The sequence below is a fragment of the Eleutherodactylus coqui genome, chromosome 3, assembly GCF_035609145.1.
Source record: "Eleutherodactylus coqui strain aEleCoq1 chromosome 3, aEleCoq1.hap1, whole genome shotgun sequence".
NCBI lineage: Eukaryota > Metazoa > Chordata > Amphibia > Anura > Eleutherodactylidae > Eleutherodactylus > Eleutherodactylus coqui.
This window is the reverse complement of record NC_089839.1, coordinates 298331305-298341787: the sequence shown is the minus strand read 5'-3', so window position 1 is coordinate 298341787 and position 10483 is coordinate 298331305.

Here is a 10483-nt window from a genome sequence, read left to right as displayed (position 1 = left end):
TTTTTTTTTGCTGTGTGAGATAGGGGGGTGTTCCTTTGTAATAAGTGAGCGTGGCGGAATGTACACCAAGGTTTTGGTGCAATCTTTTTGGTGTAAGCTAAGCCACGAAAAAGGTGTTCTAAGCGGACAGAAGTATCAAGCAGCAGTCACTGTGATAAATCAGGTGCATTTTGAGACTCCAGTCTAGGTCTGCACTGGCTAAGGTCCAATGTCCATGGCCTGCACTGATTCTGAGTACGGAATCCCACACAGTCCGTGCGGCCATGGGACGTTTTCTTACCTCTCCAGATCCAACGCAGGTCTCCTCTGTCGCGGCCGGGTGTTCTTTCTTCAGCATGGCGGATACGTCCGGGCGTGCTGGCCTGTGCATGCGCAGTGCATTTCTTTTTTCAACTCCTGCTTTCCTGTCGGGGGCCAGAGTTCTTTTCTATTAGTAAAAGGAAAATGTTTTTGGTGTCTTGAGGAGCGTTCTGCACCCGAGGCCAAGAAGGACAAATACTTTGCCTAGAATTAGCCTGAACTCTGCCACGACACAGAAGAATAGTGCGGTGATGCAGCTCGCTGCCTGGCAGCAGTGATGTTCCTGCTGCACTCCGCTGTCAGGTTAGTACACCGCAATACTATCATTTCCAGTTTCTTGCTGTAGTGATCTCACGCTGCAGTTTTATGTAAAGGGAGTAGGATCGTTCAGGAACTTCTGATATTGATGACTTATCCTCAGACTAGGTCATCAATATCAGAACAGTTGCTCACTCCCATTCACTTAAATAGGACTGAGCTGTTTTTAGGCCATGTGACTGACGAATGTGACATCACAGGCCTGGGGCTGAGGCCCAGCACCGCTGCCCATGTAGTGATATTACTAGGACCTTAGGGGGCAGACTACTACTCTATTCACCTTATTGGTGGCTACACTTATAGCAGTGGGACCGTGGTGTCCCTGCTGGAGGGCAGTACTTCCTGGAAAATCCTCCAATCACTGCGCCAGCACACTTTTCCTGCGCTCTCATTGGTTTCCCTGCTTCCCAGGGATACAGCTCACCCTCAGGTCCTTTTCCTATTGATCTCACAATTCTTTCTCTCCTCAGCTGAGACCTGTGGTACTTCTCACAGAGCGCTGGGACCATCAGCATAGGAGAGGGTAAGCCGTGCCTGGTGGCTAGCTCCTTCTTACTTGTGCCCCTGCTGCAGCACCCATAGCAGTAAGTGATTTAGATCCTAGCACCAGGGCACCCATTTTGCATTTTCGTGCTTTCATACCAGGTTTTAATGTGGGCATTCTAAACCGCTGTGCTGATTGCCTCCCATTGAGACCGAGATCTGCTTACTGTCACCCCTTCCCTCCCAATTACAGCCCCGTTGGGCAATTTAATAAGGTCCAGGACTGCACAAGACAGAGCGCATCCATGGTCTTAGATATGCTGGGTAGGGCTTATCACCCGTTACCAACCCTTTCTGAGGGAGAAGACTCTTTATTCCCTGGTAGAACCCGGGCTGCAGTCTAGACTATCTCACTCGTGCCAATCTTGAGGCACCAGCTTCATTGTGCTCCTAACCCCCCCCGGGACATACGCTGAGGTTTTCCCCAGGAAGGGCGCTCACGCAGATGGCAAGGTGTCAGAATCTACATCTAATTCACATATGGATAAGGAATAATCATCAAACTACTAACAATCAGTGATGTCACAGTCATGTGATCAGTCACCAAGGCTCTGAGCTCTGCCCCTGATCATATGATGGTGACATCATTACAGGTCCTAAAACAGGTAGTGCCTGACAGCAGCCATGTGCTTACAGAACCTGTGATGTCACAGTCATGTGATCAGGGGCTGAGCTCAGAGCCCTGGTGCTATCACAGGTTCTGTAAACACACAGCTACTGTTAAGCTCTGGTTTAGGACCTGTGACCAACTCCAATCCCTTTCACTATCGTAGATTAGTAAGTGACGCATTGCACCACCAGAAACACTGGCACTACTCTTTACTTAATAGCTGGCAGGAGACCCTACAGATGAAAGATGCCAGAAGCCTCATAGGGAAAGTCTCTTTCAGACGTCCAAGACGTTTCCTCGAAAGTCTTTTTTTTTCCCACAAGGAATTTCAAGACATCCTGACAGGGAATGGAATGTCCCTGTCAACAGTTTCACTAAACCGAAGTTCTCAAACATCATGTACCCCTTTCTGGAGAAATTGCCATCATCTCAGGCGGTAGACCCTCCAGGGTCACGCTTGGCAAAACACACAACTCTGCCTACTGTGGACCCTGGCAGAGAGCTGCAATAAATTCGAATAACTGGCCCAAACATCTTATAAGGTGGTAGATTCGGTCCAATAACTCCTCTGTTTCTACCTGGGCCAAGCAATTGTGTGTGCTACAGTATTCTCTCTGGTTCTTCCCTGGAAGAACGTACAGATAGTAAACATATCTGCTATGCAGGCAAATACCTCTGCAAGGCCTCCCGGGATGTGGCCAGAATAGTGGCTTAGGCAGCTTCCAAAATAGCACAAAGCACCTTGTGGCGAAAAGCCTGGACTGCTAATAGTGTCTAAAAAAGGTCCTTAACTGTACTTCCCTTTGTAGGTTTCTGCCTCTTTGGCACTCTGGGGTGCAAGAGCTCCATACCTACCTCAGAACAGGTCTAGCCGAACGAGGTCTTTTCAGATGAGGTGCCCTTGATTTTGTTACGGTCACCACTCCCATCCATGTACCATGGATACAAAGAAAACTACTTAACCCCTAAGTGACCAGACATTTTTGCTTTTTTCCATTTTCGTCTTTTCCTCTCCCCCTTTTAAAAAACCGTAACTCCTTTATTTATCCATCGATGTCGCTGTATGAGGGCCTGTTTTTTGCGGGACGAGTTATAGTTTTCAATTGTACTATTTCATGTACCATATAATGTACTGAAAAACTTTTGAAAAAATCTAAGTGGAGAGAAATGGAAAAAAAGACATTCCATCATCTGTGAGTGCGTCGACAAAAATGACCTGATAACTTTATTCTCTGGGTCAGTACGATTACTATAATACCAAACGTGCATAGTTTTTTTTTTTTGCTGTACTACTTAAATATTTTTTTAAAGATATTTAAATTTTTTTAAAATTATTTTCTGTCTTCATCTTCTGCGCACAATAACTTTATTTTTCTGTTAATATAGTTGTGCGAGGGCTTATTTTGTGCAGGATGTCATGTAGTTTCCGTTAGTAGCATTCTAGAATACATAGGACTCTTTGATCGCTTTTTTATTAGAGAGGTAGTCTATTAAGCCACCCCATGGGACCCCCGGCTGCTGACACCCGCACGGCTCTCCCGATCTTATTGCGGGGTAGGCCGTTCTGGGGATTTAAATACCGCTGTTAGATTTGACAGCGGCATTCACAGGGTAAACAGCTGTAAGAAACCGCTGATACCCGCTATGTATCGCGGGAGATAGAAGCGTGATATTCCTCCATACACGATAGGGCGGTCACTAAGGTGTTAAGATCACAGCAACAAACCTTCCTTATGAGTGCAACTCTCCTGCCGTCTACCTTCACAGAGTCCCAAGCCCTCCTGTCAGGGAAATTTTCTGCTTACAGCACCAATCAGGCCCACCCCAATGTCCCGCTGCCGGCGGTAAAGAAGAGACACCACACACCGAGGTTTGGTATAGTTCCTCACACGGGGACGTAACTGTGCACTTTATTACAGATTACATGGGGTCTTATACCCTTTGGTCTCATCACTAGGAATGGGTGATGGGCTCATTGGCTCAAATTCACCGCATAACCATATATGTAAAGTCCGGATTTCCGGCTGAGACACTGATAGTCATATACGTAGTTAAACAGTCGTTATCTTGATACGGCGTCTCTGGGAAAACAGCCAAGCACACGGCCTTCATGTTCGGTTCTGTATCATCTCTGAATTTCTGGACACATGTCTCTCAGCCTTGCAAACTTTTGGAATATCTGATGTAAGGCGACATATAAGTTTTTCTCATTTTAACTTTGAATAGAACTTGCATACAGGTATAAAAGCATAAAAAACATTTGGCAATATATACATATACCCTCACACTCCTGCGCATAAAAGGCGGCCCCCACACCAATCACTCGGTGGGAGGACAGCTTTCTCCACGTCCGTGACAGCTGGTTCTCCCACAAGGCTTGTGTTTGGGTGGTCATCTCATAGAGTTGGTCATCCGACCTTAACAGCGTTTCTTCAAGTCCAGAGTTCCAATGTCTCCTTCACAGATCAACAATTTGGATCAAGGGCTATGCCAGCTACTCACCCAGGCTGTAATCGCCCCAGTTCTACTCACTGAGCAGTGGTCTCAAGAAGAAGTCCACCTGCCCATTATAGACCTGAAGAAAATCAATATGTGAAAGTCCCGCATTTGTGCATGGAGTCTCTAAAGTCGGTCATCGCATCCCTGGAACAAGGCGAATTCCTGGCTTCCATCGACATTAAGGATGCGTCCTTGCATGTGCCCATCTGCAGACCTCACCAACTCTCAGTATGTGGCTTTCAATTTTAAATTGGCTATGGCTCCTCGGGTGTTCACAAAAGTCCTGACCGAAATAATGGCCCTTCTACCCTCCAGGATTGTCACTATCCCTAATCCCAATGACATCCTAGTGAAGGAACCTTCCCAGGCAGCTGCTCTGGAGAGTCTCCACATCACACTCACAGTTTCAAGTGGGTCATCAACTTATTGTGTCGAAGACCAGGCCCAGAAATTCCAAGACGCCAAGATGGGAAGAGATACCATGTTCTGCTACCATCGCAGAAACTTCTACTACTCTAGTCTAGACGCAGGTGCACGCCTTACCAATTAGAGAAAAATCCACATATGCGCTGGATCAGAAAATCTGACATCACTGAACGCTTCGTCACTCCCTCAACTGGTGGCTGGAATCGTTCCTGACCCTATAGTGTTGGTGCCGACCACAGGCGCCAGTCTCCTCAGACGTGGAGGAACGCTACACAACTTCACCATGCAGGGGAAGTGGACAGTACTGGAGTCACTTTTGCATCCTCTGACTCCTCTGTCGGTCGGTGCATTTTGCAGAATGCTATATAATTCACTGCATGTCTTATATATTTTTTCTCACTCCCTGGGATTGTTGTAGAAGTCCAAGCAATGTTCCCCAATGACAGCCACCGCCTATTTAAATTTAAATTTTTTTCCTATTTTGTGACTTGTTTGGTATCTCACTCATTGGAGCCTTTTCCCTGCAGTTACGCATGGTTTGTCACTGTGTTACGGTTTAATTCTTAGTTTTATATTACACTACCTGTTGTACTTTTTTCATAGCCTACTGTGCTGCTTGCATACAAACGGATTAGCTTGTTGCCTGCAAGAGGAGTATAGCTGGTAGGAGGAGCTACCATTTTTTTCCCTTCTTTTTACTTAAGCTCCATTCAGACAGCCATATGCTAGTAACAACCAAGATTCTCTTATCAAAAGGCACGGACACATGTGACTTGTCCCCTGAATCCACCTGTCCCCAGCCATGTTTCCTAAGGCCCCCTGCACACAGGCGGGTCAGACCCCATATGGGAGATTCCCGCCGCAGAGTTCGACCCAGTGCTAGCGTCTTCTCCTGTACCAGGACATGCACAGGACAGAGGACGCCGTGCCATTGCTATGACGCGACCATTCTGTAATGATGATTGCACAATGGCCGCGGGATGGACAGCTTCCATTAACTTCAATGGAATCTGGCCGTGTGGAGCCTGCACCAAAATCGCAGCATGCTGCGATTTCTCCCTCGCGAGCGGAAAATCGCAATAGATTTTCCGTTCGCTGGTAGGTAATCACGTTTTGCAATAGTATGCTATGGGGTGGGGCCGGAATCCTGCTCCAGATTTCGCAATGCAAATCCACCCCTGTGCAGAAGGCCTAAGTCAACACCACCTCTTCTCACTACCCAGAGGTCCGGGGTACTTGCATGAGCACAGCTGCGCAGAGAGGTGTAGTACATGATATGCATGAGGTGTTCTTGAGAACCATGGATCCATCTTGGAAACTGAAGAGCGGGCCGTGGAACCTGCAGATCTGAGAACTGCAAGAAAGCGTGTCGGAGGTAATACTTTCCCCTGCAGCCCTGGGCTGATTTGGTGGTGGTTTTAAACACCTTAGCACCCCATACCATATATGTAGGTCCTGGTTGCATGGTATTTGTATGACATTGAGAGAAGAGCCTGCGACATACATGGCCAGTGATGGCTTTCTTTGACCGCTGAACACCAGGCTGCAGCAGCTGTAGTAGGCATTCACAACAATTGTGGCCGTTAACCCTTTGACAGCAATTAGGTACCCCCAACAGCATTTGGGTGTTCTAAACACATGCCCTCTCCCCACAATGAGATTGTGAGGCACCGATTAGTTGTAATTTATTTCTGCCTATGAAGATATGCCTGTCTTAATAGAAGACTTGCCGAAATACAAAATTCTGCAATATTGTAGTATATGGCATGAGTGATTAAACGAACACAAGTTCAAACCCTCTGTGGACTTAAAAAGGGTGATTATACCTACCCTAAAATTGGGTTTTCAGGAGTTTCCACGCCAGCACCACGAGATAACCTCCTCCTGGGTGGACAGCAACACACCGAGAGGTTAAACGCTCCCCCCTTCCTTAGTAGTTTCTAATGAATTGCCGGGGGTAGGAGCTTAACTTAAACACCTTTACCTAACTGGTATTTTAACTCTTCTTTCTCTAATTGAAATTATATTTCGTAAATTTTTCCTAGCACTTTTTTTTTTCTTCTTTTTGGTGGGTGTGGGCAGAATGTACGGGTACTGTTGTGGAGACTCCTGAAAACCCGATTATCGGGTAGGTATAATAACCCTTTTCCCAGTCAGCTCCATGACCGCACCACCTGGGACATACCAACTAAATTTTCTAGGGTGGAATCGCTGCCGATAGAACCTCACATCCAAAGGCCATGTCCTCGTCCAGCTGCACTTTTACCCTATAATGTTTAACGAACGTATGCGGCTTCTTCCACACTGCGGCCTTGCTTATCTGTTCAACGGACGCTGAACTATGCTCGGCCCATGAAGACGCTACTGCCCTTGTGGAGTGGGCTTTAAGAACAGAGGGGACTTTTCCTAGGGCCCTATAGGATTTTGTAATGGCCAATCGAATCCATCTGGCTATGGAGCCCTTTGCTGCTTTATTCCCCTTATTTGGGCCAAAGAACTGGACAAACAAGTTGTCGTCTCATCTCCACTGACTTGTGGGGTTAGTATAACTCATGACCGCTCTCCTGACGTTCAGACAATTTAGGGCTTTTCCCCCCTCATCCTTGGGTTTATCGAAGAACGAGGGGATCACTACATTCTGAGCTTTATGGAAGGGTGACATCACCTTTGGCATAAAGGCTGGGTCTGATTTGAACACTAGCTTTGTGTCGGTGATTTTAAGAAACGGGTGGCGGATAGATAGGGCCTGCAGTTCACTAACCCGTCTCACCAAGGTAATAGCCACTAGGAAGACTGTTTTAATCGTGAGCATTCTTATTGAAAGGGAGTCGATCGGCTCAAAGGGGTCTGATGACCCAATTTAGGTTCCAGTCAGGAAATATATTTGTGGTTCTGGGTCGTAGCCTATCTGCCACTGTCAGGAATCTGCTAATCCACCTAATCTGACAATTTGGTGTCAAATAGAGCACTAAGGGCCGCAACTTGGACTCTTAAGGTGCTTGGGGAGAGGCCCATATCCAGGCCCTCCTGCAAAAATTCTAGGATTGAGGGGATGTCCAGGAAAGAACCCCAGGATTCTCTTTCCTGCCCCCATGAGATAAACTTCCTCCAGACCTTTTGGTAGATAATGTTAGTTGTACGCTTTCTACTAGACATTAAGGTCTGGATTACTTTTTCGGGGAAACCTCTTCCCCCTCAGTGTGGATTCTTCAAGATCCATGCTGCTAGGTGGAGCTTGTCTATGTTTGGGTAGCTCAGAGGTCGCTGCGTCAGTAGATGCGCCTGGGCAGGGAAGAGGACTAGGTCCTGGATGCTTAATGTTCTTAGGAGTCCAAACCAGCTCCTCCTTGGCCAAAAGGGGGCCACTAGAATCAGAGTGCATCTCTGCAATCTGAAGTATTGCAATACTCTTGGGATTAACGGTATTGGAGAAAGGGTGAAAAGAGCTTTCTGCCCCAATTCTGATTCAGAGCGTCTACTGCTGTTGGCTGGTCCCCTGGTCTGAGGGAGAAGACCTTCACCTTGGCGTTCTCTTGTGTTGCGAACAGATCTTTTTGTGGGGATCCCCACCTGCCTGTCAGAAACCTGAAAGTCTCCTGAGATAGAGACTACTCTTTTTGGTCTATACGCCTTCTGCTGAGGAAGTCCGCCCTCTGGTTCAGCGATCCTTTTAGATGTGTTGCCGAAACTGACATGACTTGGCCCTCTGCCCAGCGGAAGATCTTTTGTGAGATGCCTGGTAGGGCTGGTGACCTTGTTCCCCCTTGGTGCTGAATGTGGGCAACAATATTGTCCGACAGAATCCTTATGTGTTGCTTGATTACCGAATCCCCTAGCCGTTGGAGGGCCTTCAAAACCACCTGGAGTTCTCTGTAGTTCGATGATTGGTTTCTTATTTCCTGTGGCCAGGGACCTTGTAGAAGTTGATCTATGTGCGCCCCCAAGCACTTGCGTCTGTCGTGATGTATGTAGTTCAGTTCCGAATCCAGTGGACTCCCCTTCGCAGGTTCACTGAAGGCGCCCACCAGCGCAGATATATATTTACTTAATTTTCGATGCACAGCCTTGTTCCCAGGGAGGACTGTCTTCTGTTCCAGGCTGAAAGAAATGCGTTCTGCAGGGGTCTGGTATGCGCTTGGGCCCATGCTACCCCCGGGATGCAGGATGTCAGGCTCCCTAGGAGGGACATGGCCTCCCGGACTGTACATGACCATCTCCGTAGAAACTTTTTGACCAGTTGAAGGATTTTCTGTACTTTTGGCTCATTGAGAAAGGAGCATTGGGTCTCCAAGTTGAGCGTTATGCCCAGGAATACCTTTTCTTTGCTGGGATCTAGGATGGATTTCTCCCAGTTTACTATTCACCCCATGAATTGGAGCAAGTCGAGGACCATCGCCAGGTGTTCCGCTGAGAGCTCTCTGGATTCTGCTACGATCAGAATGTCGTCTAGATAAGGTACTATCGAGATTGTTTTTTGCCTTAGGTAGGCTGCTACCTCCATGATTTTTGTAAAAATTCAGGATGCTAAGGAAATCCCGAAGGGAAGGCATCTGAACTGAAGGGGACTTGTTCTTCTGCCCATGTCTAGCGCGAATCTCAGATACTTCAGAGAGTCCCTGTGGATCGGAACGTGAAAGTGCGCATCCCTTAGGTCTATAGATGCCATATATGCTCCCTTTGGTATCAGCTTCACTGTTGAGGAAATTGACTCCATCCTGAACCTCCGATACCTGATGAAGGTGTTCAGGGGCTTTAAATTGATGATCAAGCGTGACTTCCCGCACTGTTTCCTTATCAGGAAGAGTCTGGAGTAGTGACCCTGGGTTTCTTCATTCGGAGGTACCGAAGATGCTACCTTTAAATGTAGTAAGTCCCGAACGCTCTGTTGGAGTAGGCACAGTTGCTGTGCTGAGCCCCCTGTGGTTACAAGTTTCCTTTTGGGAAGGGACACCAGTTCTATTTGGTATCCCTGCTTTAGGACCTTTGGGATCCATGAGCCCTCGCACATTGAGGCCCATTGATCCGTAAAGTTCCCCAGCCTCTCCCCCACTGGGATGGTGTCAGGGTTTTTGCTTGGCTGGGTCCCCCTGATGGGGGTTAAAGAAGTTCTTCCCCTTACCTCCCTTAGGGTAACTCCATCGTCCGTCTTGCCCTTGCCCCTATATGACTCGGACTGTTGTGTTGGGGCCCGAAAAAAGGTCTTCCTTCTCGGGCCCCTCTTGCTGTTGGCTGCCTTCTCGAGAATCTTGTCGAGGTTTGGGCTGAAAAGGAATTGACCGTAGAATGGGAGTGAGCACAACTTATTTTTTGAGGCTAGATCGCCCGACCAGGATTTTAGCCAAAATGACTGGGAAAAAATAAAATAAACACAAACACGCCAATATTGCGTTTTGGTCAGTCTCCCAAAAATATGTAAGAAGTGATCAAAGTCATGCATTCCAGTAGAATTTACAGGATGTTTGGTAAAAAAAATAAAAAAAAAATATGAGCCCTCGCACAGCCATTGACAGAAGAATTTCTCCCATGGTGCACCGCGGGTCTTCTCCCATGATGCACCGCGGATGTCTTGCGTTCCACTGCCTATTACAGCCACCTAATTGGCTGATCGGCACCACGTGACGGAGGCGGAGCTACGATGACGCAGAGAAGACCAGCTCTCCGGAGCGAGCACGGAGCAGAACACCGGACAGCGCAAGCGCGTCTAAAGAAGCCAGAAGCTGCAGAAATTAGTCGGAGCCATGGACGCCAGCAACGGAGTGGGTAAGTGAATAACTTCTGTATGGCTCA